At 40.4% G+C, this 27,802-nt stretch overlaps 1 protein-coding gene and 2 long non-coding RNA genes across 10 annotated transcripts in view; 1 reads left to right on the forward strand and 2 right to left on the reverse strand.

Moving 5' to 3' along the window:
- Positions 1–27,802, reverse strand: part of RABGAP1L (RAB GTPase activating protein 1 like) — a 729,399-nt gene that overhangs the window by 99,072 nt on the left and 602,525 nt on the right. For 3 of the 8 annotated variants that reach the window (XM_088845321.1, XM_088845323.1, XM_088845322.1), the window contains exon 1: positions 496–701. The exons of 4 other annotated variants lie outside the window; for them this stretch is intronic. The gene's annotated coding sequence lies outside the window, so the exon portion shown is untranslated. Of the gene's footprint in view, positions 1–495; positions 804–27,802 lie in introns of those variants that run through there. One more of the 8 variants, XM_088845325.1, reaches the window with a different exon arrangement.
- LOC148775111 (uncharacterized) lies at positions 342–20,484 on the forward strand. Its single transcript, XR_016039602.1, has 3 exons — positions 342–464; positions 17,942–18,151; positions 20,347–20,484. It is a non-coding gene; the product is annotated as an uncharacterized LOC148775111 (long non-coding RNA).
- Positions 18,682–25,478, reverse strand: LOC148775112 (uncharacterized). Its single transcript, XR_016039603.1, has 2 exons — positions 24,932–25,478; positions 18,682–24,643 (listed from the first exon to the last, which is right to left on the reverse strand). It is a non-coding gene; the product is annotated as an uncharacterized LOC148775112 (long non-coding RNA).

Here is a 27,802-nt window from a genome sequence, read left to right on the forward strand (position 1 = left end):
TCCAGATTTTACAGTCTGGGAAACAAAAAATTTAAATGTCCTTTTTTCATACAGTTTAATGTATATCTGTGGTCCCCCCCCAAAAAGCATACTTCTATGGCTGATTCATGTTAATGTTTGCCAGAAAACAAAATTCTGTAAAGCAATTATCCTTCAATTAAAAAAAAATTTTAGCAAACCAAAGATCTATATTTTAAAAAACTGTCTTTATACTACCTTTTTCTCTTTTCCTAAAGATTCTTTTCTCTAGTCTCAGAAATAAACAGCTATTACCCCCCTTCCAGACTTCAGGAGTCATTGTACACAGTCATGTTTACATACAGTACTTCACTGCCTTGCAAGACATCTTTCTGACTCGTCTGCCTTTTCCCCAGTGAATTGAGACCCATGGATCTCCCCAGATGGTTCCCACCTGAGTTTCTGCAGTCACTGACTTCACACCATTCAACTCCACTGAGAGAAAGGTATGGGGGTGGGCGGGGGGGGGGGGATTACCTGCGATCAAGGCGTGTACTGCCGACACCACCAGTTGCTGCTAAAATTTACCAGGAGAGGATTGTGTATTAAATGGGCAGCAGAAAATAAAGCATTCATAGTAACCAATAGAGAGGCTCCAGTTCCAGCAGGAACGAGCTAGCTGTCTGTCCCAGGGCAAGTCACTTAACCTCCCAAGGTTTCAGTTTCCTCGTGGTCATGTAAATTGAGAGGGACGGAATAGATGAGAGGTTTTCCTGTATGCTCAGTGTGCGCAGAGTCAAAAGCAGTGTGTCCTTTTCCGCTCCAGTAAATAGGCTTATTGGAGGATTTGAAGGTGAGAATACCTTTTTAATCTCTATCAGAATGAAACACACAGGGTAACATTAATCCCAAATGTTAGGAAAGCACCCCCCACGGTTGCTATAATGTGTCCCAACAAATGCTGTCTACTTTGTACCCTAAATTGGATTTTCTAATATCAACTCTTTTGCTTTTAAAAGATTTGGTGACAGTTGCTTCACTTTTTGTTAGTTACTCTTTACAGTCTTTCTATTCAGAAGCCAAACTAGCTACAAAATAATTTTCAAAAGCTTTTGGATCTCATTAAGATAAAAAAAGAACAAATATTAATAAATATCTTCAATCATTTTTGAATGCTATTTTAAATTTTTTTACAGATTTTACTCTGTTAGCTGATTTTGTTCCAACGGCCATTTTTCTGGGATTACTCCTATTTAACAAAAATATACCTGGGTCATACTACATGAATGTGAGTCTAATAAACCATTCCTGGCCTTCAGAAAACATCTATTCTCAAGAGTCAAATTTAGTAAAAGCCAAAACAAAAATCAAGAGAAGCCTGAATAAGATGTGAACATTTTGTATTTCTGTGTTCTCCCCAAATGCAGCAAAGTATAGTTTAATTACGGGAGCAGTATTTTGTTATCCACTATCAAAGCAGCAAATACATTTAAAAAATGAACACATCATTAAAACATTATCTCACCTCACAAGAGTGGTTTTAAAGACCCTTTCTCCCATGCCTCAGGTTCTACCTGTTGAACATTCTCATCACAACAGCCATAAAATTAGGATAAGACAGAAGACAAAACCAGGACAAAAATATGGCCGAGAGGACAGAAAGGTCTCCTGTGCCCCCACCACGGACCGAACAAAGCCTAGTAGAGATGGTTTTTTTCTTCCTCAGGGGTTCGTCTAATCATTCAGTAACATCTTTATAGATTCAATTAATAATATAACAGATTCGATTCAATATAAATATTCATGGATATACAAGACTCAGTTTTAACGGACTGTGGCAAAACATTCATGGTATTGATACAGAGGTAAAGAACTCTAAGAAAGACAAAATTCTACCCTTTTTTAATCACAGAAAAGCAATATTCCAAGGAGGTTTCTCTTTACATGTAGGAGTGCACATTACTAAAACCCAAGTGCTCTCAATGGAGGAACAAGAGAGAAAATGAGATAGAAACCATAGAAGTATCGATAGAAGAAAACTTTTCAGAAGATTTTGGATTTCAGAATAGTCCAGTAACATACTGAGTTTTACAAAGGGAAAAGAACAAGAAGCAGAAGATAAATAAAAGAAATCTTGGTTCTTTTCAAAACCATGCGAATGTAAATAAAGAAAACCATTATTCTTGTGTCAAATTCCAACCGTTCAGCTCATTATCTTTCTTATCTTTGCCAGTAATTGCTAGGCAAATTCAAAACCTCAGAAAACACAGATTATTTAAAAAAAAAAAAATCCCTAGAGTTAAACTAAGAAAACAAAAACCAGTGGGACACAAATACTTGCTTAACTATTATACTGGGTATCTTACTTCTTCATTTGCATCTCACTGCAAAGAATGATGGTGAGGTACATTCCAGACTATGAATGAGTAGCTGCAAGCTTTAACAAGTCAGCTTTCTACTTCATTTGTAACTCCAAAACCCACAGCTAACTATTAAAAACAAGACAACAGGTCCAACATGGAGTCCCTTATGCTAAAGCCCCATGTCACCAAAGACTGCTACAGTTTCCACTCTCCCAGAAATGAAATCTTAAACCAGGAATCACCTGATCAGCACTAGTTAGGTAATCTGCCTGATAGAGCAGGTGAATTTCCCCTAAGAGAAAGTGATCTTGCACTCCACTTTTTTGTCCAGTGTAACTTTCTTAGTTCTGCTCCATTCTGCCTATCAAAGTACAACTCCTCAGAGCGCCATTCTATCTGTTAGACTGGCTGCTTCCCATGCATGAATTGTTGAATAAAGCCAGTGAGATCTTTAAAATTTATTCACTTGAATTTTTTCTTAACATATTCACTTAAATTTTACCTAACCAAAAATAAGTATTTCAAGTGCTCCTAAGCATTCACTGTTGAAGCCTGGCTTGGAGATTTTCAGCATTACTTTGCTAGCGTGTGACATGAGTGCAATTGTGTGGTAATTGTAGCAAAGTAGCACACTAGCAAAGTAATGCTCAAAATTTTCCAAGCCAGGCTTCAACAGTATGTGAACCATGAACTTCTAGATGTTCAAGCTGGATTTAGAAAAGGCAGAGGAACCAGAGATCAAATTGCCAACATCCTGTGGATCATCATAAAAGCAAAAGAGTTCCAGAAAAACATTACTTCTGCTTTATTGACTATGCCAAAGCCTTTCACTGTGTGGATCACAACAAACTATGGAAAATTCTGAAAGAGATGGGAATACCAGACCACCTGACCTGTCTCCTGAGAAATCTGTACACAGATCAAGAAGCAACAGTTAGAATCGGACATGGAACAACAGACCGGTTCCAAATCTGGAAAGAAGTACGTCAAGGCTGTATATTGTCCCTCTGCTTATTTAACTTATATGTAGAGTACATCATGAGGAATGCTGGCCTGGAATCAAGATTGCCAGGAAAAAGATCAATAACCTCAGATATGCAGGTGACACCACACTTATGGCAGAAAGAGAAGAAGAACTAAAGAGCCTCTTAATGAAAGAGGAGAGTGAAAAAATTGGCTTAAAACTCAGCATTCAGAAAACTAAGATCATGGCATCCAATCCCATCACTTCATGGCAAATAGATGGGGAAACAGCAGAAACAGTGGCAAACTTTTATACTTTGGGGCTCCAAAATCACTGCAGATGGTGACTGCAGCCATGAAATTAAAAGACACTTGCTCCTTTGAAGAAAAGCTATGACCAACCTGGATAGCATATTAAAAAACAGAGACATTTCTTTGCCAGCAAAGGTCCATCTAGTCAAAGCTATGGTTTTTCCAGTAGTCATGTACGGATGTGAGAGTTGGACTATAAAGAAAGCTGAGTGCCGAAGAATTGATGCTTTTTAAATGTGATGTTGGAGAAGACTCTTGAGAGTCCTGTGGACTGCAAGGAAATCAAACCAGTCAATCCTAAAGGAGATCAGTCCTGAATGTTCATTGGAACGACTGATGCTAAAGCTGAAACTCCAATACTTTGGCCACCTGGTGAGAAGAACTGACTCATTGGAAGAGACCCTGATGCTGGGAAAGATTGAAGGCAGGAAGAGAAGGGGACGACGGAGGATGAGAGGGTTGGTGGGCATCACTGACTCGAAGGACATGAGTTTGAGTAAGTTCTGGGACGTGGTGATAGGACAGGGAAGCCTGGGGTGCTGCAGTCCATGGGGTTGCAAAGAGTTGGGCATGGCCGAGTGACTGAACTGAACTGAAAGCATTCACTGCTATTTGCTATTAATATCACCCTGAGTTGAGGATGGTTTCAAACACAATCCAGGAATACAAGTAATGCTGCATCTTGTCTCATTCTGAGCAGAATATACAACTGAGTTGTAATTACAAATACCTTCACCTTAACTTCTAAAGCATTTGAGAAACTTTTTAAAGTTCAAACCATTCCACATGGAGTATATTTCAGATTCCTTTTTTCACAAGGTCAGAAGGTAGGTTTAGGGAACAATGAACTGTAAGCTCCTTTTCATTCAAGTGTTCATTTGTCTCAAGTTCTTCCTGTAGGGCTGGTGACCCAACCTGTATAACTCCCTTCCAAATGAGCCCTCAGATCCCTGTAGTAGGTCATACACTGAAGTGTGAAGCCATGGACTTGGCTAAAATTCTGCAGTTAAAACTGGAAGAATTTCATGGTATGTGAATTATATCAATAAAAACAGCAGCATTTACAGAATGCCTACAACGTGCATGAGATGGGCTTATAGATTTGCAATATAGTAAAATATAACTAGCTATAATAATGACTGGAGGAGAAGTGGACGACAGAGGGCGAGATGATTGGATGGCATCACTGAACCAAGGCACATGACTTTGAGCAAGCTGCGGGAGATAGTGAAGGACAGGGAAGCCTGGTGTGCTGCAGTCCATGGGGTTGCAAAGAGTCAGACATGACTGAGCGACTGAACAACAACAACTTACACTAAAATTCTTCTATAATAGCTAGTGTTTAATAAGTACCCGCTCTGCCCTAGACACAGACTCTCATTTAATCTTCACATGAGTCAACGAGCTGCTGCTGCTAAGTCGCTTCAGTCGTGTCCAACTCTGTGTGACCCCATAGACGGCAGCCCACCAGGTTCCCCCGTCCCCGGGATTCCGCAGGCAAGAACACTGGAGTGGGTTGCCATCTCCTTCTCCAATGCATGAAAGTGAAAAGAGAAAGTGAAGTGGCTCAGTTGTGTCTGACTTGTAGCGACCCCATGGGCTTCAGCCTACCAGGCTCCTCTGCCCATGGGTTTTTCCAGGCAAGAATACTGGAATGGGTTGCCATTGTTTTCTCCAAGTCAACGTGCTAGGTACTACAAATATCCTTGCTTTATAGATGAAGTAACTAAAGTGTGGAGAAGTTTAGGGATTTGACTCCGTTCTGAACAGTCAGAAATGGAATTGATAGGATTCCAAAACTAGCCTGTCTGGCTGCAAAGTGTGTGCCCTTCATGACTAAAGTAAGACAGGGAAAGTAAGCAAACATGCAGGGAGAATCAACCCTGAGCCAGACACCATTGCTCCTCCCATGGTGGGATCTCCTTCACACTCACACACTTCAGGTTACACAATACAATGCACTGTATTTGTTAAGTCACATTAAGATTGTAATAGAATTAAGTCCTTCTGCAGACAGGAAAGTCTTCATGGGGAAAAAAATGGATTAGTTTTCATAAGCAAAGTAATTTTTTTAAGATAAAAAATAAAATTAGCCTATTCAGAGTGGTGAACTGATATTTAGATACAGTAGGAAAAAAGGTAAAAACTCCTAGAGGAGAACATAGGCCAAACACTCTCCGACACAAATCACAGCAGGATCCTCCAAGACCCACCTCCCAGAATACTGGAAATAAAAGCAAAAATAAACAAATGGGACCTAATTAAAATCAAAAGCTTCTGCACAGCAAAGGAAACTATAAGCAAGGTGAAAAGACAGCCTTCAGAATGGGAGAAAATAATAGCAAATGAAGCAACGGATAAAGGATTAATCTCCAAAATATACAAGCAGCTCCTGCAGCTCAATTCCAGAAAAATAACGGACCCAATCAAAAAATGGGCCAAAGAACTAATCAGACATTTCTCCAAAGAAGACATAAAGATGGCTAACAAACACATGAAAAAATGCTCAACATCCCTCATCATCAGAGAAATGCAAATCAAAACCACAATGAGATACCATTTCACACCAGTCAGAATGGCTGCTATCCAAAAGTCTACATGCAATAAATGCTGGAGAGGGTGTGGAGAGAAAGGAACCCTCTTACACTGTTGGTGGGAATGCAAACTAGTACAGCCACTATGGAGAACAGTGTGGAGATTCCTCAAAAAACTGGAAATAGAACTGCCATATGATCCAGCAATCGCACTCCTGGGCATACACACCGAGGAAACCAGAATTGAAAGAGACACATGTACTCCAATGTTCATTGCAGCACTGTTTATAATAGCCAGGACATGGAAGCAATCTAGATGTCCATCTGCAGACGAATGGATAAGAAAGCTTTGGTACATATACACAATGGAGTATTACTCAGCCATTACAAAGAATGCATTTGAACCAGTTCTAATGAGGTGGATGAAACTAGAGCCTATTATACAGAGTGAGTAAGCCACAAAGAAAAACACCAATACAATATACTAACGCATATATATGGAATTTAGAAAGATGCAAATGATAACCCTGTATACGAGACAGCAAAAGAGACAAAGATGTATAAAACAGTCTTTGGGACTCTGTGGGAGAGGGTGAGGGTGGGATGGTTTGGGAGAATGGCATTGAAACATGTATATTATCATATGTGAAACGAATCGCCAGTTCAGGGTCGATGCATCTTACAGGATGCTTGGGGCTGGTATACGGGGATGACCCAGAGGGAGGATAAGGGGAGGAGGGAGGTGGGAGGGGGGTTCGAGAGGGGGAACTCATATACACCCGTGGCGGATTCATGTCAATGTATGGCAAAACCAACAATATAATATTGTAAAATAATTAGCCTCCAATAAAAATTAAAAAAAAAAAAAAAGGTTTCAAAGGCAGTTTTGAAACAGCCTGTGGTAGGTTTCTAATCTCAGGTCAACAAATTTGGAATACAAGGTATGTAGGCCAAGGGCAGACTGTGTAGACTACAGGGTTTTTGTCTTTCTAGCCTCCAATTTTTTTTTTTTTTGGTCATTAGGTCATTAGAGGAACAGAGAAGGCAATGGCAAGCCACTCCAGTACTCTTGCCTAGAAAATCCCATGGATGGAGGAGCCTGGTAGGCTGCAGTCCGTGGGGTCGCTAAGGGTCGGACACGACTGAGCGACTTCACTTTCACTTTTCACTTTCACACATTGGAGAAGGAAATGGCAACCCACTCCAGTGTTCCTGCCTGGAGAATCCCAGGGACGGGGGAGCCTGGTGGCCTTCCGTCTATGGGGTCACACAGAGTCGGACACGACTGAAGTGGCTTAGCAGCAGCAGCAGCATTAGAGGAAGCACAGTATAATGGTTAACACATGGAGTCCAGGGTTCAACATACCCTGGTTTGATACAATACTTTGCCACATACTAGTTTTTTGACCATGAGCAAGTTCCACAGGCTGTCTCACTATTGTCTTCTCATCCATAAAATGAGAAAATGATAATAGTACCGATGTTATGAGAAATAAGATAATGCATATAAAAGTCCTTACTAAGCTGCCAGGCTCCATAAAGTATCTGATTAGTGATAGTTGCTATTTTTATCAACATTAGTAAAAATGACGGGGAGTTCCCTGGTGGTCTAGTGGTGAGGATTCAGCACTTTCTATGCTATGGCCTGGGTTTAATCTCTAGTCAGGGAATTGAAATTCTGCAAGTCATGCCATGTGGCCAAAAAAAAGAGAAAAGGCTGGAGGGGTAAGATCATCTGTCAAAAACGGAGAAGATGGAATATAGCCTTTAGAAATGAGGCGGGGGCTGTTCTCAGTGTATGAGGGCAGTCAGTACCTCCATTTCTGTTTTTTTTTTTTTTTCCCAATTAATAAAAAACTCAGGAGGGAGAGATAAAAAGTGTCATACAACTCCAATCCTGTACCTCTTTTCCCAACGCAATTAATCTTTCTAGATGTTGCTTTGTTTGGGAGTGATTTGGTAATTTACACATATCCTTCTGTCAGAAATAATTGAAGCAGCCTAGTGGAGGTAAAAGATTGATAATGGGGTGGCAGGGGATCTCTTACAGTTAGCTTCCCTCTCCAGTTTCCTGACTACAGTGCAAACAGAGCCTAATCAATTACCTTTTATTAAATTGAGCAATTATGACAAGAACAGGGAACAAAGAGAGCATTTGTTGTATAACGATATCCATCTGTTAAAACCTGATCAAGAAAACAGTTACAATGGGCTATCATGTGCAAATACATAATCCTTCTTCATAATTGTATTATAATAAGATTTCCCAGCATTCATTTGTATCTTAAGAGTCAAAAGAAATATCCTATGCAATAGTTTAGAGGAACAGCTTATCCAGAAGCTTAGAACTGCCCAATAAACCTGTAATCTACTTCGGTTCAAAGATATCAACTTGATTTTGATTAGGGGTGAAGGTGGAAGGAGAGGAAAAATAACACCTATTTAACAATTGCTGTGCCAGGGGTTGGGGGGGAGCTTTAACTATTTTGTATTTCTTTTAGTTTTAATGGCAATACTATTCGACTGGTTTTATTATCCCCAGTTTACAGAAGGGGAAACCACTGCCTTAAGAGTTTATTTGAGTTCTTACCAGTAGTAAATCAGAACCATGATTAAAACTGATATACATGATGACAAAGGCTCTGTGTGTTTTCTTTTTCTTTTTTTTCTCCACCTACAACAAGTTCTTCATAACATGAATTTAACAGAGAAGAAAAACTGTTCAACTTGGATATCCTGAAATAGAAACTTTAAAATTTCTAAAGTGAGATTCTGTATTTGTCTTCTCTTTTGTTTTAAATATTATATTAAATGTTTTAAATATTTTGTTTTTAATATTGTATCACTGTATATTGAAAATATGAACTAAAAACTCATTGCATCTAATAGTATTATTATAGGCATTTGCAAATTAAAGAAAAAGAAAAGACTGGAGGCAAACTACTGACAACTGCAATGCACATACTTAGAGTCTGCTACAACAATAAATGCCATGTGAACTGAGACAGCATTCTTTGAACTGTCAATGGTAGCTTTTATGACATTAAAAATTAGCTTTTTCTTTGTGTTAGGAACAACAGTGAATTGCTTAATTGGCTGACAGTAAAATAATAAAAAGGTATTGATAATTTTTTAACAGTAAGTCATAAGTAGCAGCAGTGGCAATGCCCAAAGCATTCTAATTTTATTCATTTTGATAAGAATTTACTTTTTATATTCCATCTAAAATTTTTTCCCAAAAAGTGATCATTTTAGGCTTAAGAAGTGTTAGCAAGTGTCATCATAGAGATTCTCTCTTTAAAATCATAAAGATCATAAAAATAGCTAAAATCCTTATGCTTTAATTCCTCTTTAAACTAAGTAGGAAGTTAAGAGGGAATATTAGGGCCTGCATAGCTGACTGCATAGCTGGTTTTATTTTCAGTCACTGATTCTAATATGATAACCACCTTCAGGCCTAAGGATATACACATTCTGTAAAACATCTTCCTTATTTTAAATGTTCACTGAGATCTAAGTAAAGCTTCATATATTTAGGTGAGGAAGGCCTAGTTTAACTAGGTTAAGTAGTTTACTAGTTAACCTAATACATAAAGAATCAGAGGCAAAATAAGCAGCCATTAATTTCTAGAATTTCTGGCTTATGCACTCCTTATTGCATGCATGCTCAGTTGCTCAGTTGTGTCCAACTCTCTGTTACTCTATGGACTTCTTTTCTGTCCAGGCTTCTCTGTCCACAGAACTTTACAGGCAAGAATACTGGAGTGGGTTGCCATTTCCTACTCCACGGGATCTTTCTGACCCAGGCATCAAGTCCACCTCTCCTGAGTCTCCTGAGTTGGCCAATGTGCCATCTGGGAAGCCCACATTCCTTATTATGTTGTCCTTATTATCCTGTATTAAAATTCTCAGTGTGTTCTTAAATACAAATTTTAAATATTCAAAATTGCTATGGAATTGTTGTTTTATATTAAACTTAGCATACATTTAGGGAGAATTTTAATTGTATAATATGAGATTATGACATAGTTTTAGACCAACGTTTAACTAAAATTGAGATAATGGTGAAACAAAAAATTAACTAGCTGAAATTATGTTTCTATACAAGCAAATCTGAATAAATGGTCAGATTGTAAAACTGGATACGAATATTTTTTAGTGGCTCGTGGACAACTTTATGTATATAATATCTTTTGCTTCTTCTAATGGCCAACTAGTTCTTTGTCATTTCACTACTTCTGTTTCTCTTTCAAGGAGTGCAAAAACAGGGAAAGAGGGAAAAAAACTTTAATTAGTGACTTTAACTGGTGGGTATTATTTTTTATCATCTATATCAAATAACTAGGCTATGGGAATAAGTTAAAATTAAGAGTTAAAATAAATACAAGTTTCATTGTATATAAATTTCAGTTATCAATATCTATCCAATTTCAGTTTTCTATTCCCATGTATAAAGGAGAGCTGCCTAAAATAAAGTTTACAAGAAAACTGGGTCATAAAACAGGCTAAATAAACTTCATGTTAAGCAAAGAGTTCTAGCATTAAACTTTATAAAGGATAAAAGAAATTGCCCATTATCTGTGCTTGGAAAAACAGAACTGAAGCATTAATAAGTGTCTACTTTTATTAACTATTTTAGTCACTATTAGTGATCTTGTAAATTTTTTTCTTTTCCTCTGGAAAAACCGAATAGTAAGCTGGTCTTAAAACTAACATGTTAAGGTTCAAAGAGTTTTAAACTTCAACCATAACATCTTCTTATTCTCCTCACCATTCTTCTCCACATTATCTATCTTTGTTTTTCTCTGTCTCTCTCTCTCACACACATAGCTAAGTCGCTGTAGTCATGTCCAACTCTTTGTGACCCTATGGACTGTAGTCTGTCAGGTTCCTCCGTCCCTGGGATTCTCCAGGTAAGAATACTGGAGTGAGTTGCCATTTCCTTCTCCAGGGGATCTTCCCAACACAGGGATCAAACCTGCAACTCTTATGTCTCCTGCACTGGCAGGCGGCTTCTTTACCACTAGTGCCATCTGGGAAGTCCCTCTCTCATACATACCTCTCTTAAAAGATCATTTTTTTGTCCTAAACCATTTGACTCTGGCACATATGCATCTTCTTTGATATGTATTTATATCAGTGTGGCCCCCCCCAAGAGACTGAGCCATATCTGTGAGTGTTTGAGGGGCTTCTGCAGAGGTCTGAGTCAGCAGCTGCCTGCTGAGGGGACAGGGGCACCGGTAGCAGCAGTCTTGGGAAGCACATGTTGGCACAAGTCCTCTCGGAGGTTGCCTTTAGTCCTATCAGAGAGCCTGCAGACTCCAAGAAAGGGCCGCCTTAGGCCAAACAACTAACAGGGAGGGACCACAGCCCTACCCATCGGCAAAAAACTGGATTAAGCACAAGCTGGAAAGTGAAGAGAACTAAAAAGCCTCTTGATGAAAGTGAAAGAGGAGAGTGAAAAAGTTGGCTTGAAGCTCAACATTCAGAAAACTAAGATCATGGCATCTGGTCCCATCACTTCATGGCAAATCGATGGGGAAACAGTGGAAACAGTGTCAGACTTTATTTTGGGGGGCTCCAAAATCACTGCGGATGCTGATTGCAGCCATGAAATTAAAAGACGCTTACTCCAGCATGCTGTGGTTCATGGGGTCGCTAAGAGTCGGACATGACTGAGCGACTGAACTGAACTGAACTACTCCTTGGAAGGAAAGTTATGACCAACCTAGACAGCATATTAAAAAGCAGAGACATTACTTTGCCAACCAAGGTCTGTCTAGTCAAGGCTATGGTTTATCCCGTGGTCATGTATGGATGTGAGAGTTGGATTGTGAAGAAAGCTGATCACTGAAGAATTGATGCTTTTGAACTGTGGTGTTGGAGAAGACTCTTGAGAGTCCCTTGGACTGCAAGGAGATCCAACCAGTCCATTCCAGAGGAGATCAGTCCTGGGTGTTCACTGGAAGGACTGATGCTAAAGCTGAAGCTCCAATACTTTGGCCACCTCATGCGACGAGTTGACTCAATGGAAAAGACTCTGATGCTGGGAGGGATTGGGGGCAGGAGGAGAAGGGGACGACAGAGAATGAGATGGCTGGATGGCATCACCGACTCGATGGAGGTGAGTCTGAGTGAACTCCGGGAGTTGGTGATGGACAGGGAGGCCTGGCGTACTGTGTTTCATGGGGTCGCAAAGAGTTGGACACGACTGAGCGACTGAACTGAACTGAAGTGAGCAGGGCCCTGCCCACCAGAGCAAGACCCAGTTTTCCCCACAGCTAGTCCCTTGCATCAGAAAGTTTGCATAAGCCTATTATTCTCATCCATTAGAGGACAGACAGAAGAAACAAGAACTATAATCCCACAGCCTCCAGAACAAAAACCACAATCACAGAAAGCTAACCAAAATCATCATATGGATCATAGCCTTGTGTAACTGAATGAAATAATGACCATGCTCTGAAGGGCCACCCAAAACGGACAGGTCATGGTGGAGAATTCTGACAAAACATGGTCCACTGGAGAAGGGAATGGCAAACAACTTGAGTACTCGCGCCTCGAAAACACATAAACAGTATAGAAAGGAAAAAAGATATGGCATCAGAAGATGACTCCCCCAAGTCAGAAAGTGTCCAATATGCTACCAGGGAAGAGCAGAGAAATAGCTCCAGAAAGAAGAGGCTGGGCCAAAGCAGAAACCATGCTCACTTGTAGATGTTTCTGATAGTGAATTGGTGGTGAAAGTAAAGTCTGACGTGGTAAAGAACAATATGGCCTAGGAAACGGAAATATTAGGTCCATGAATCAAGGTAAATTGAGTGAACATTGCTATTTTAGGAATCAGTGAACTAAAATGGAAGGATGCTTTCTAATTGTGGTGCAGGAAAAGACTCTTGAGGGTCCCTTGGACTGCAAGAAGATCAAACCAGTCAATCCTAAAAGAAATCAACCCTGAATATTCATTGGCAGGACTGTGATGCTGAAGCTGAAGCTCCAATACTTTGGCCACCTGATGCCAAAAACCAACTCACTGGAAAAGACCCTCACGCTGGGAAAGACTGAAGGCAAAAGGAGAAGGAGGTTGCAAAGGATGAGACGGTAGGACAGCAACACTGATTCAATGGACATGACTTGAGCAAACTCCAGGAGACAGTAGAGGACTGGTGTGCTGCTGCCTGTGAGGTCTCACAGAATCAGACACAACTTAGCAACTGAAGAACAAAGGCAAAGCTCTGTATGCCATAGTGGGAAGACTTAAACCTCTGACAAGTGAACATGCCAAGGCTCAGTGAAGAGTTTGACAGGAGACTGAAGGTGGCAGCACCACCTCCCACTGTAAGCCCTTAGCTCAGATGACTCTTCTGAGGTACTTCTGGGTCAAATAACCAAAAATAAAATCATTATATGTAATGTCAACCACTTCAACTGAATCTTTAAACATTTCCCTCTCTTAAAACCATAATGTACTTAATATATTAGCTTCTTAGCATTAAAACCCAATATTGTAGAATTCTATATCCAATGAATTAGAAAACATTTCTTTAGTCAGCAGTATCACTGATAGGCCATCCTATCAGGAAAGAATAACTAAAGCAAATGATGAACACAGGGCAATGTTAAGAGGCTGATGGCAGAAAAGACACATTCATGTTAAATACAGTATATGTTTTGTTTTTGTTACAAAACATGCAACATCTATAACTTAACCAATAAAAGCAGAAGTTGGAAGAAATTCAAAGTGAAACAAACCTCCTCTGGATTTTAATGATCAATAAAGTGTTAGTCATTCAGTTGTGTCAGACTCTTTGCAGCCCCATGGACTATAGCCCACCAGGCTCCTCTGTCTATGGAATGTCCCAGGCAGGAATACTGGAGAAGGTTGTCAGAGGATCTTCCTGACCCAGGGATCGAACTCGGGTCTCCCACATTGCGGGCAGATTCTTTACCGTCTCAGTTCAGTTCAGTTCAGTTCAGTCGCTCACTCGTGTCCGATTCTTTGCGACCCCATGAATCACAGCACGCCAGGCCTCCCTGTTCATCACCAACTCCCGGAGTTCACTCAAACTCATGTCCATCGAGTTGGTGATGCCATCCAGCCATCTCATTCTCTGTCGTCCCCGTCTCCGTCCACCCCCAATCCATCCCAGCATCAGAGTCTTTTCCATTGAGTCAACTCGTCGCATGAGGTGGCCAAAGTATTGGAGTTTCAGCTAAGCCACCCCAATAAAGAAATACATAAATTTAAAACAAATAAATCTTTTAAGGCTTTACAAGATATAGGCTTATTAGTTATTTTGGTGGTTGCTAAGCAACATTCTCTTCTGTAGGGCTAAAGCACATGAAATTAGCATGTTTTCAGGAAAAAAAAACTTGAACAAAAAATCAGAGAACAGCATTTGAAAAGTATAAAGGAAAACACATTAACCAGCTAATCAGGCAGTAACAGAGGTTTAGTGCTTTTGGCAATAATGGTTAAACATTTTGTTTTCCACTGGTATCAAATGAGATGCTACTTCAGCACATTACTATTTTAATTTTATTGAAACGGTGATGATTATACTGACCTCTACACTCAACAGCCTAATTATTTTGAAAATCTCAAATTAGATCAGGATATACTCTAATTACTACCACTAACGGTGATCTCTAAAGATCTCTTTCTCCAATAACATTTCTTCAAATCCCCAGTTTCAAGATATGTCACATGCCTGGTTTATACTTTAAAAAAAAAAAAGTATCTGGTTGTGACATGGCATTTTAGTAAAGCTACCACTTCATGATGCTACTTAAATTGTTAAGATCCCTGATAATTCTGTTCTTTAACGTCACCATTTTGGAAAAACCTTTTTTTTTTTTTTTTAAAAACAGATCTTGGCTTCCCAGGTGGCTCAGTTGGTAGAGAACCTGCCTGCCATGTGGGAGACCCAGGTTTGATCCCTGGGTGGGGAAGATCCCCTGGAGAAGGGCATGGCAACCCACTCCAGTATTCTGGCCTAGAGAGTTCCATGTACAGAAGAGCCTGGAGGGGTACAGTCCATGGGGTCACAAACAGTTGGACATGACTGAGTGACTAACATTTTCTTCTTTTCACTATAGCAACTCGATGAGTAAAAATGAACGCTATTAAAATCTATTATGTATATTAATGGAAAGTTTTTTAAAAAAGGAAAAAGGCAAATAACTGAAGGGAAAATGACTGTAGAAATCCAACTACTGTTGGGAAAGAGAGGATAGTAAGTAGAATTACAGTTCTATCATTTTGAGGATTCAAGGGAAATTCCCTACCCTAGCATTGTCACTTCTCCCCTTCCTCATTTTTAATATCATGCTGCAATTGTGCAAATACTATAGGGTTGCAACTGCCAATTCCCTTATTCACAAAATCAGTTCCTCACTGAGTTTTCTTAAAGTCTACAATGAACAAACCTTGATGCAGAGGCTAGTGAGGGTCAACTTAAATGAGCCAATGAAAAGAACCTGCAAATGTGATGATTATCTTCATGGAGGAGAAGGAAGTGCCTTGTGCCTCGATTGTAATCATGAGTTGTTTTGGCTCTGCAACCAAAACACCATATGAGCTTCGATATGCAGCTTCTTATTTTATTTTAAAGCAACTGCATTGGACTAAATGATTGGTCAAGTCCACTTTAGCTTAACAGCCCATGACTCCACTTTGAGGATACAAGACTTATCTATGTAAGAATAATTACTCAGTCTTTAAACTTTCTCAGATGGGACACTTAGTACCAGTTAGTAAGATCTTTTAAATGCTTTCTCCTTCTGTTTTACTGTAGTAATAATATTGTCTCAGACCAAAATCAAGAGTCCACTGTGAAGATTTAATCTCATACAGCCTCTTTCCTTTCTTTTTTTTAAATAAATTATTCTATTTATTTATATATTTTTTGGGCTTGCAGCATGTGAGATCTTAGCTCCTCGACCAGAGATCAAATTCATGTCCCCTGCAGTGGAAGCACAGTGTCTTAACCACTGGATCATTAAGGGAAGCACCTGACATGTGACATTTTAAATGACAATTATTTTATCTTCAAGATCTACTAGAATTAAACATGAATAGACAAATTGCAGAACTTATCCTAAGTCACAGTCACATACAGAAAAGTTTCTCAACCTTGGCATTAGTAACATTTTGAGATGGATAACTTTTTGCTGCATGGAGTTGTCCTGGTCACTTTAAGATATTTTGTACCATTACTGACCTCTACACACTAGAAACCAGTAGCACCCCTCCCCTAAGCCTGTGACAAAATTTTCCAAACATTGCCAAATGTCCCCTGGAGGTGAAAACTGACCTGAGCTGGGAACCCTGGATACATAGTAAATTAAGAGAGGGATTATTTTTGATCCCAAATTTACTTCTAACCATCAGACTTTCAAAAATAATTTCTATAGTTTCAACTCAAATGATGTTGCCTCATAATTATCGCAAAAAAAATGAGCCACTGATTCATAACTGTGATAAATTTTCTTTCACTTTGACAAAGTCTTTGCCTCAGAGATTACTATCAAATATTCTTTTTGTTTTTCAGCCTTGGTGGTGGTTTAGTCACTAAGTCGTGTTCAACTCTTGCGACACCATGCCAGGCTCCTCTGTCCATGGGATTCTCCAGGCAAGAATACTGGAGTGGGTTGTCATTTCCTGCTCCAGGGGATCTTCCCAACTGAGGAATCAAACCCAAGTCTCCTGCATTGCAGGCAGATTCTTAACCGACTGAGCCACGAGGGAAGCCCGTTTTTCAGCCTTCAATTCAGTTCAGCTCAGTTCATTCGCTCAGTCATGTCCGACTCTTTGTGACCCCATGAATCACAGCATGCCAGGCCTCCCTGTCCATCACCAACTCCCGGAGTTCACTCAAACTCATGTCCATCGAGTCGGTGATGCCATCCAGCCATCTCATTCTGTCGTCCCCGTCTCCTCCCACCCCCAATTCTTCCTAGCATCAGACTCTTTTCCAGTGAGTCAACTTGATGCATGAGGTGGCCAAAGTATTGGAGTTTCAGCTTTAGCATCAGTCCTTCCATTTTCAGCCTTACTGAGGTATAACTGACAAAAATGTACTTAATATATACAACTTGATATTTTGATACTAAATATTCTTAAAATTGGAAAATAAAAAATCACCTGTGAGTACCTCATTGTTATAGGTACTGTTTATACATTAGTATTAATTAGTTACAGATTGAAATATGTATTATTCAATGTCATCAGTTTTCTAAAGTTGCAAAAGGGAACAGAACATTCACCCTAAAAATGCTTCTTTGGCATAATGATTACTTTAGAGTTATTAATTTTAAGAAAATAGCAGACACAGGAAAAGATCTGAAAACAAAGTAAAAGTTACCCTTTTGTAAGAGACACCTAAGTTTCTCTCTGTCAGGAAGAGAAGGATGATTCTAAATTTCTAGAAACTCTTATCACTGGAGAAGGTAAGCACTTAAACTCTGCATAGTAACCTTGTCCCTGTTTACTATGCTTTTCCTCCCATAAATGACTGTCCCCCTGAACATTTTTTGTCTTTATCTGGAAAAGCTATCAAAGATGGTTTCTTGGGCAATGTTGGGAAGTTGTCTGTTTTCCTGGATATCTCCCATGTATATAGGATGTGTGCATGTTATCAAACTTCTATTTGTTTTTATCCCATGAATCTGTGTTCTATTATAGGAGGTGTCTCAGCCAAGAATCTCAAATGACAGAGGGACAATTATTGATTCCTTCCCTACAGTAGAATTAACGAATTTTAGAGACACAAGGTTCTGAATGGTTTTCAAATTCTTATGTTTCTGAAGGTGATCAGAATATACCACCCCAAATATGCTGATGTGATTTAAGGATTATTTAGAGCTGAAGGCAACTGAGAAACAGCAGACATAGGAGGAGCTCATGTCCTCCCCCATCTGCTGAAAAGAAGGGATATGCCCGCATGCTCAGCTGTGTTCAACTCTTTGTGACCCCGTGGACTGTAGCCCTCCAGACTCCTCTGTCACGGGATTTTCCTGGTAAGTATGCTGGAGTGGGTTGCCATTTCCTCCTCGAGGGGATCTTCAGGTATTCAACCCAAACCTCCTGCATTGGCAGGCAACTTTTTCCCATTGTGCCACCTGGGAAGCCCAAAAGCAGGACATCCATTTCCCTTTTGCAAAGGAAATTCCCTTTAGTAAATGTGTCTCCTCTACAACCCTTATCTACCATGCCTTTCTCACACATTTTCTAGTCATCTTCCCACAATTCACTTTCCCAGAAGCCCCAGTCCCTTTTTGCTGTCGTGTCACAATTTCTTGTGCTGCGGGTTTGTACACGCTCAACTGCTCCATCGTGTCCAACTCTCTGTGATCACATGGACTGTAGCCTACCAGGCTCCTCTGCTCACGAAATTATCCTGGCAAGAATACTACAGTGGGCTGCCATTTTCTACTAGAGGATCTTCCCAACTAAGGGATTGAACTTACATCTCTTGTATCTCCTGCATTCTCAAAAGGATTCTTTACCACTGTGCCATGGGAAGCCAAGTGGTCCCCAGGTCCAAACGTTTCTTTGGTTTTTCACTTCTTTTCTGTGAAGTTTCCAATCATGTAAAAATATTAACACCAATATGATTTTTGTCAGTTTAACTCACAGTTCCCAAGAAACCAAACCTGAGAGGGTAAAAGAAAGGTTTTCTCCCCATCCTCATTTCCAACAAATAATTTGTTGATATATTTATCATTAAAATGGTGACAATTTTATTTATTCATAAGTACATACCACTATGAACTCACAGGGTATTGGCACTGACTATAAATCTAGTTCCTGATTTATACATTGTTAGGGAACCCACTGACTTAAATCACCAGCCCTGGCCAGGCATGAGAGTAACCACTTGCATGAGTTATCTTAACACAGGAGGTCCTGGTAAGGAACACAGAAATAACAAAATGCCGACAACTAGAATAATTCAGGAAAGGCCAAAGGGAGAGAGGAGATGCCAGTCCATAAGTCCTACCAGCCTCCCTGAATCCTCGTTGGAATCCATCTTGGCTGGGTGATGCATGCACCACCAGGAAGGACCTGAGTCACAGTGACTTTCCAGAGACAACCTGGAAACTAACCGCATCACCATACTACCCGAGACTGTGAGCCATGTGGCAGAACAGTTCTCCTGGGTGAAGGAACCTGCTGCTCTTGGCCCAGGCACTCCTTCCCAGTGAACTCTCTTGCTTTGTCAGTACATGTGTCTCCTCAGATAATTCATTTCTTAGTGTTAGATAAGAGCCCATTTCACGTCCTGGAAGGGGTCCCCCTTCCTGCAATAAAATGAGGAAACCAAAGCCTAGGACTTAGGCAACTAAAAAAGAATAAATTACATTTTAAAAATGAAAGGACGATCAAAGTGAGAAAGTGGTACAAGAAGGAAGAAGAAACGATGCCAAGTGGGATAAAAAGGAATGTCTTTAATGGAATGTGGCAGGGTATAGCAAACTATACCTATAATCTGACCTGTAGTCAGACTATAAGTCTGACTAACTGTAGACCTCAGCCTCTGGGATCTGTACAGAACAAGAGCTAGAGAGATGATGGATGTAGTTATAGAGCTTTGATAAGATCAGTGCTTCCTATTGAAACCTAGCAAGAGCGTGTGGGGCCCCTCCAGGTACAAATGCTTTCTGTGTTCGCTATTTCTTGTGTGTAGGAAAAAGGTTTCAGCCTCCTAGACCTTCTCTCATTTCCAAAGGGCAGATTCAAACAGTTACTAATTAAAAGTGAAGTCGCTCAGTCGTGTATGACTCTTTGCAACCCCATGGACACATGGCTCCTCCGTCCATGGGATTTTCCAGGCAAGAATACTGGAGTGGTTTGCCATTTCCTTCTCCAGGGTATCTTCCCAACCCAGGGATCGAACCCAAGTCTCCTGCACTGCAGGCAAACACTTTACTGTATGAGCCAGCAAGAGGAAATGCACAAACAAAGGAGGAGCAGTCAAGAAATAAGAGCACACTGATAAAGAAGGGTTCTGTTCCTCATCAAGGGACTGTTGCTGTGGTTCAGTCACTCAGTCGTGTCTCTTTGCAACCCCATGGACTGCAGCACGCCAGGCTTCTCTATCCTTCACTATCTCCAGGAGTTTGCTCAAATTGAAGTCCATTGAGTCGCTGATGCCATCCAACCATCTCATCTTCTGTCTCCCCCTTCTCCTCCTGCCCTTAATCTTTCCCAGCATCAGGGTATTCAAGGGATATGTATAACAATACCTTTGCGTTCTTCTGCTGGAACTAAGGGCCCCACTCAGGTGGAGGATGCTAACTTCAGGCTGAGTACAAGATTCCTGCAACACCATCCTGTTACTTGATCACCAACAGATCAGAAGAAGGTCACACACCTGCAGCCCTCAGCCCAAATTTTTCCTACAAAAACTTTTCCCCTGAAAACCATCAGAGAGTTCAGGTTTTTTTTTGAGCAAGAGCACTCATTCTCTTCACTTGGCCCTGTAATAAACCTTTCGGGCTCCAAACTCTGACATTTTGGTTTGTCTGGTCTCACTGTGTGTTGGGTACAAGAACTTTTGACTGACAATACCATCAAGGGGAAACTGCTGCTGATGGAGATCTGTAAAATCAGGTGATGGGGTGGATAGAGTCTCCATGCTTTTTGGTTTATACTACTTGATTAACTTGATTTGCTGCTATTAGGCGGGGTGCAGTGTTGGAGTAAGAGTGTGGTGTTTTAAACTTAAATTTGGAAATGTTTTTTCATGTGTTTTTCCTGGGGCTTTTTAATCTAAAGGTATTTAACTTAAAAATATAATAAATAAAATAGAAAAATAAAAGCAAGTCCTGTAAAATGTAGTTTTAAGTTGCATTTTTTATTTCATTTCTTTCTCTTAGGCTGCATGTACCATGTAGCCTGTGGGGTCCCGTTTCCCAACCAGGGATAGAACCTATGCCCTTGGCAGGGAAAGCATGGAGTCCCAATCACTGGACTCAAGGAATTCCCTTAAGTTGTATTTTAAATTGGCCCAAGTATTCCAATATGTAATTGGTCAGTCTAATCTGAGAGCATACGGATTCGAATAGGGCTATATAATATTTTAAAATTAAGAGGGATGCCAAAAACTCAGCCTCTGTGCACCGGTGCCAAATTGAATCTTGGAGACAGTGTTTTGGGTGAAGTAGAAAAGAACAGATTTATTGCTTTGCCAGGCAAAGGGGAACACAGCAGGCTCGTGCCTCTAAAACTGTGTGTCCTAACGGGGAGGTTTTCCTGAGGAGTTTTATAGCAATGATTCAAGGGCAGAGTTGCTAATAAGTATCGGGTGTGTGCAGGGCCTGCACTCCTTTAATCTGACCTCTCCTGATGAGCTTCTCTGGCTTCTTTGATTTGGCCTCAGGTGGTCGCCTCCTTTGTGTCTTCATTCCCTCCCTTCTCTGATTAGCAACTGTTTGAATCTTCCCTTTGGGACTCAGGGAAGGTCATGGAAGCTGGAGTCTATACCTTACAAACAAGAAATGGGGGACAGAAAAAGGCTTCCGTGGCCAGGAGCCCCAGAGTCTCCTGCTCAGTTTCAATTATAAGAATTATCTTTTCATTTGAACTGTCCATTTAATGAAAGCTATGCTCTTGTTAGTACAAACAAATAAAAATGGGTCACTGAATAAGCATCAATCAATCATGAAAAACTGACTTAAAACAATGCAAATACTAAAAGGCAGTTTACACTTTACTTTTTTAAGTGGTACTTTAGCAAAATTCAAGAGAATGCATAGTTATTGTTTTTCCTACATACAGAAGACAGTGTTAAACATCTGGGGTACCAGAAAGAAAAACTCAAAGAATTCAGGGTATTAAAATACTGTAGGAAGACAATGAAAGAAAGTTCTAGACACAATGAAAATCCATGGATTAATCTCTCATTTCCCATAAAAAATAAACAAATACCTTTCAATCTCATTTTGTTTATAATATTTTCGATTTGAGCCTTTCTTTTCACTCAATCTCAAGAGCCTGCGTCTTTACCAGGTGCAGAAAACAATGCCCACTGAAGGGGAATAGAATGCTTACTTCAAGATTCTGTGAGATCACAGGTGGAATTTAGATTTGTATGGTGTAAGAGCTGCACCGGGCCTCTGGGGTCCTCTAACTCAACTACTTATGTCAAAGGCCCCCAGTAAAGCTATTCAGTGGTAAAGTTAAGGTGGGAATCAGCCCTCCTGCTGTCAAGCAAGGGCCCTGAAAAGTGAAAGTGAAGTCGCTCAGTTGTGTCCAACTCTCCGCGACCCCATGGACTGTAGCCTACTAGACTCCTCAGTCCATGGAATTTTCCAGGCAAGAGTACTGGAGTGTGTTGCCATTTCCTTCTCCAGGGGATCAAACCCCAGTCTCCCAAATTGCAGGCAGACGCTTTTACCGCCTGAGCCCTAATAGAAACCAAAGCCTGTCTTCTTGCCTTTGTTCTGTGTACAGGATACATTCATTCCCAGTCTTTCACAGAGCACAGGTAAACTCTAAGGGCTAAACAAGGTGAATATAAGCTTCCTCCAGTGTCTTTTGGACTGGAGAAGCTCTAGGCCTAAACAGAGCCATCAGAATGGCCCATGGTAGCTGCCCTGTCAGACTGCTACAGATTTCCAACACTAGACCAGAAATGGATTAGTTTCTACTACTAAAACATAGGATCTAGGCTCAGCGGGAATTGACTCCCAGCACTTAAACCCAGGCTTTCCTCAAAATATGATTTTAGGTAACAACTTCTCTTTATTGAGAATATGAGACTTTTAAAAGGGTTGGAATAAGAGAGAATAGGAAAAGGAGTAAACCAAAGCTGTATATTGTCACCCTGCTTGTTTAACTTATATGCAGAGTACATCATGAGAAATGCTGGGCTTGAGGAAGACAAGCTGGAATCAAGATTGCCAGGAGAAATATCAATAACCTCAGATATGCAGATGACACCACCCTTATGTTAGAAAGTGAAGAAGAACTAAAGAGCCTCTTAATGAAAGTGAAAGAGGAGAGTGAAAAAGTTGGCTTAAAGCTCAACATTCAGAAAACTAAGATCATGGCATCTGGTCCCATCACTTCATGGCAAATCGATGGGGAAACAGTGGAAACAGTGTCTGACTTTATTTTGGGGGGCTCCAAAATCACTGCAGATGGTGACTGCAGCCATGAAATTAAAAGACACTTACTCCTTGGAAGGAAACTTATGACCAACCTAGATAGCTTAAAAAGCAGAGACATTACTTTGTCAACAAAGTCAAGGCTATGGTTTTTCCAGTAGTCATGTATGAATGTGACAGTTGGACTATAAAGAAAGCTGAGTGCCGAAGAATTGATGTTTTTGAACTGTAGTGTTGGAGGAGACTCTTGAGAGTCCCTTAGACTGCAAGGAGATCCAACCAGTCCATCCTAAAGGAGATCAGTCCTGGGTATTCATTGGAAGGACTGATGTTGAAGCTGAAACTCCAATACTTTGGCCACCTGATGTGAAGAACTGACTCATTTGAAAAGACCCTGATGCTGGGAAAGATTGAGGGCAGAAAGAGAAAGGGACGACAGAGGATGAGATGGTTGGATGGCATCACGGACTCAATGGACATGGGTTTGGGTAGACTCCAGCAGTTGGTGAAAGACAGGGAGGCCTGGCGTGCTGCGGCTCATGGGGTCGCAAAGAGTTGGACACTACTGAGCGACTGAACTGAACTAAAGAGAGAATATTTTAAAAAGCATTAAAAAATTTTACATTGAGTATTGCAATCAGAAGTTTTAATAGACAAGTTTTATTTCAAATTCACTGGTGAAATCTATAAATATACTGTGCATTTCCTGGTTGCTTAGGCCATTAAGGGTCTAATCTATTTCCTGAGCTGAAACTAGCTAATGGAAAAATATTTAGAATAGTAATCATCCAGTGAAATGGGCATCTGCCATCTATTTAACCAAAACATATTCTTGGTCATATTTCCCTTCAGTAATTTATATGGTTTCTAAAGGGATAATCTCACTTTTTACAATGAGAGGTCTTTGCTATTAAAACATGGAAAGGTTCCACCCTCTCTACCCCTAATGTTTTATGAATAAGGACACTCCTCTGTACAATACTCTTTAGCCTCAATACATACATAATATCAGGTTGGGAAGTGTATTGCTTGATTTGCTACCAAGCAATTCATTCCTGAAACCACTGAACAAAAAATAAAAACAAAAATGTAAGGTCAATATTATTACCATAACAAAATTGAGATTTTTATATTTACTTGATGGAACTCTGTTAAATAAGCTTATCATATACCACGTATATGCAATATTGCCCCAAAGCTGAGGAGGTCCAAATTACTGAAGGCAAACTATGATGTGGATGCTGGATGTACCATGTGCAGCTTACAATACTTCTCAAAGCCTCATCCCACACATTTCTTTCTCTTTGGGGGCTAGCAAATTCATCACCCATCAGCACACCTCTGACACATATTATTAGGTGGAGGGTTCAGATGGCAAACTAATTTTTTATATTTAGCCTGCTGCTGCTGCTGCTGCGTCACTTCAGTCGTGTCCGACTCTGTGTGACCCCATAGACAGAAGCCCACCAGGGTCCCCCGTCCCCGGGATTCTCCAGGCAAGAACACTGGAGTGGGTTGCCATTTCCTTCTCCAATGTGTGAAAGTGAAAAGAGAAAGTGAAGTCGCTCAGTCGTGTCCGACCCCTAGCGACCCCACGGACTGCAGCCAACAAGGCTCCTCCATCCATGGGATTTTCTAGGCAAGAGTACTGGAGTGGCTCGCCATTGCCTTCTCCCTATATTTAGCCTAGTAGAAGCATTATTTGGAAGGTAACATGCCAGAGGAAAACCCCGACCTCAGGAGCGAGTCAACCAGGATTTTAGGATAATCTGTACAATTCCTAAATGAACATTTGGCAGAGATCATCAAGAGTCTTTGAAAACAGTCTACCAGAGCCAGGCTTGGACTCTGGAGCAAAGCTAGCCTTTGAGTTGAGACCTGGGAGTGTGGACCCCCTAAATTATGCACAATTCTGAAATCAGATTTTCCACTAGAGGGAATTTCTTTTAAATCAGTAACTGTAAAGTATGATTTATAAAGAAGATGAAGTAGTTTGACTAGATAAAAAGATTACTGGTCTTGAAGAAAAGCACTCTGTTTTCTTTCAAATTGGAGAAGGAAATGGCAACCCACTCCAGTACTCTTGCCTGGAAAATCCCATGGACGGAGGAGCCTGGTGTTCTTCTATTATACAAGTTTTTACCTTTTCATAATTCAGACACCAATCAGTGAGGGTTATTTTATATGTTTTGGCACTGAGCACTAATATAATTAGTGCGGCTGCTCTGAGAGCTTCCATCTACTACAGAATTAACAATAATATAGTTCTCTTCCTTTTAGAAACATCTCATGAGAAAACAAAAATATTTAACTTCATTCCCTTATGAAAAACAACACATTTCTGCTAACAATGACCAATACCTTCTTTAAAGAAGTTTCATTATGAAAGCAAAACAGAAACTGTTTGTTCTGTCTGCCAGGCACACCCTGTACAGTCATTAAATTCAGTTGTTTAAAATTTTCCTCCTGGGTTTCACATTTATTATAGATAAATCTTTTTATAACACATTGCCCAGAGATGTTATAATCGAGGCAGAAGCATTCTCTAACCTTAGCACACTATTGACAAGTCCCTGGAACGGGCCGGCAAAGAAAAATTGGACAATGTAACTGACCAAAAAGAAATGACATTAAGACTCAGAATTAGACATTCTATGTGTTATTGAATCTGTTGATCATGCTGGGCTCTTGACATTGACTTGCTTGTGACTGTATTTTCTACTCAGAATCTGAAGTGATGGAGACCACAGAAGCAATCTCGAATTTTCCTAAGCACTTTGGAGACCTGAACAGATACTATTCTCTTCTGCGGTTCTCAGAGTTGACATTTCAAGGCAAAAGTTTATGAAAGTACAGAATTAAATAAAAATAAAATATCTGATTCCCATACCACTAAACTCAATTAACTGAAAGATAACTTCTACTGTCTTGCAATTTAAAAGGTAAACAATTTTTATTTAGTCTCAGGTAAAATTGCCATTAGAACAAAACTGGGTGGCCTAGGAGTAAAGAATCTGCCTGCAAAGCAGGAGATACAGGCTCGATCCATGGGTTAGGAAGATTCCCTGGAGAAGGAAATGGCAACCCACTCCAGTAGTCTTGCCTGGAAAATCCCACGGACAGAGGAGCCTAGTGGGCTACAGTCCATGGGGTCTCAAAGAGTCGGACATGACTTAGTGACAGAGCACGGCATGCATGGAGCAACTCAAGTAAGTAAGACTCTAGAAAAACTAGTCAAAAAAGCATTTTAGTGTCATTGGACTGCACTTTCATGATTAGAAGTTCCTCTAATGACAAATTTAAAACCCAGGTCACATAAACAAAGAATTTTTAGAAAGGTAGGAGTTAATTTCCTAAAGTATCGAAAGAAAAAAATTTCTTCACTCGTCCCACCCTCTCCTGCTTCCCCACCCACCGTGGCCCCATGTCTGTTTTCTACATCTGTGTGTCTATTCCTGACCTTCAAAGAGGCTCATCTGTACCATCTTTGCAGATTCCAGTATGGAGGTTTTCAAATGCAATTTTACTCTACTTGTTTTCTATTACTGTATAACAAATTACCACAGACTTAGCAGCTGAAAGCAGCTTTCATTTATGATCTCACAATTCTGAAAGTCAGGAGCCTGGGTGGGTTCTGCTGGGCTTTGCCTGGGGTCTCTTAAGGCTGAAATCAAGGTGCCTACTGGGCTGGCCTCTCATCTGGAAGCTCTGGGGAAGAATCCGCCTCCAAGCTCTTACAGGTTGTTGGCAGAACACAGTTCCTTGTGGAACTATGGACGAGGTTGTATGGACGAGGTCCTGTTTCCTTGCCAGCCGTTGGCTGGGGGGCTGCCCTCAGCTCCTCAAAGCTGCCTGCCTCCCTTCTCCCATGGCCCCCTCCATCTTCAAAGTAGCAGTTGTGTATGGAGTCCCTCTCATACTTCCTCCCTCCCTGACTTCCCTTCTGCCATCAGCCAAAGAAAGCTCTCTGCATCTGAGGCTCGTATGATGAGATCAGGCCCACTCAGATAAATCAGGAAAATATCCCTATTTTCTGGTCAACTGTGACATATAACATAATCTAATCTGAGAAGCCATATCTCATCACATTCTCAGGTTCCAGGAATTTCGCTGGGACATCTCTGAAGGGCATTTAAGAAATTCTGGCTAAAACTCTGGGCTCCCAATGCTGAGGGCCCAGGTTCGATCCCTGGTCAGGGAACTAGATCCCACATGCCTCAACTAAGACCCAGCACAACCAAATAAATAAATATTAAAAAAGAAAGAAAGAAAGAAATTCTGTCTAGCAAAAAAATTAAGGCAAATAAAAAAACAAAAGTCAAAGGGTGTTGTGAACTTGTCCAAATGTGAAACAAAGGTATTCTAAATTCCTCACACTTGAGTAAGAAACATTTGCAAATGGTATAAAATAATGAAAGTACACAAGAAGTAAGACATCCTTCTCACACTGTCCCTTAGTCGCAGTTCTGATCCCCAAGAATGACAACTTTTTACTAGTTTCCCAGGTCTCCTGTGAGAAATCTCCATGTTTGCTAAAGCACATGTTATCTGGGAACT

The sequence above is a fragment of the Moschus berezovskii genome, chromosome 17 (genome assembly GCF_049115385.1).
Source record: "Moschus berezovskii isolate FMDL1 chromosome 17, NW_MosBer_1.0, whole genome shotgun sequence".
In the NCBI taxonomy this organism is placed as follows: Eukaryota; Metazoa; Chordata; class Mammalia; order Artiodactyla; family Moschidae; genus Moschus; species Moschus berezovskii.